Source organism: Myotis brandtii, unplaced genomic scaffold, assembly GCF_000412655.1.
Source record: "Myotis brandtii unplaced genomic scaffold, ASM41265v1 scaffold674, whole genome shotgun sequence".
NCBI classification, from domain to species: domain Eukaryota; kingdom Metazoa; phylum Chordata; class Mammalia; order Chiroptera; family Vespertilionidae; genus Myotis; species Myotis brandtii.
This window is the reverse complement of record NW_005370630.1, coordinates 35366-35861: the sequence shown is the minus strand read 5'-3', so window position 1 is coordinate 35861 and position 496 is coordinate 35366. Positions and strand designations below refer to the sequence as shown.

The 496-nt window shown below is 61.3% G+C and overlaps 1 protein-coding gene across 8 annotated transcripts in view; it reads right to left on the bottom strand.

Moving 5' to 3' along the window:
• The window catches only part of KIF2C (kinesin family member 2C), a 32649-nt gene that overhangs the window by 16723 nt on the left and 15430 nt on the right, over nt 1-496 (bottom strand). The window lies entirely within an intron of this gene.

The following is a 496-nucleotide window of genomic DNA, read 5'->3' as shown; positions in this document are numbered from 1 at the left end:
AGGCTGCCAGAGGGGGCAGAGGGGCAACTAGGCCGGCAGAGGGGGGAAGTTAGGTGCGACCAGGCCAGCAGGGAGGAGGCAGTTGGGGGCGACCTGGCTGGCAGCGGGGGGCAGTTAGGGGAGACCAGGCCAGCAGGGAGGGCAGTTAAGGGTGATCAGGCCAGCACGCAGAAGCAGTGAGGGGTGATCAGGCTGGCAGGGGGGGCAGTTAGGGGCAACCAGACAGGCAGGGGAGAGATTAGGAGCCAGCGGTTCAGGATTGTGAGAGGGATGTCCGACCGGCAATCGGACATCCCCCGAGGGGTCCCGGATAGGAAAGGGTGCAGGCTGGGCTGAGGGGACCCCTCCCCCCACACAATTTTCGTGCACTGGGCCTCTAGTATCCTATCTAATAATAGAGAAACATGGTAATTAGCCGTACCTCCGCTACCCTTCCCATTGGCTAATCAGGGCAATATGCAAATTAACTGCCAACCAAGATGGCGGCCGGCAGCCA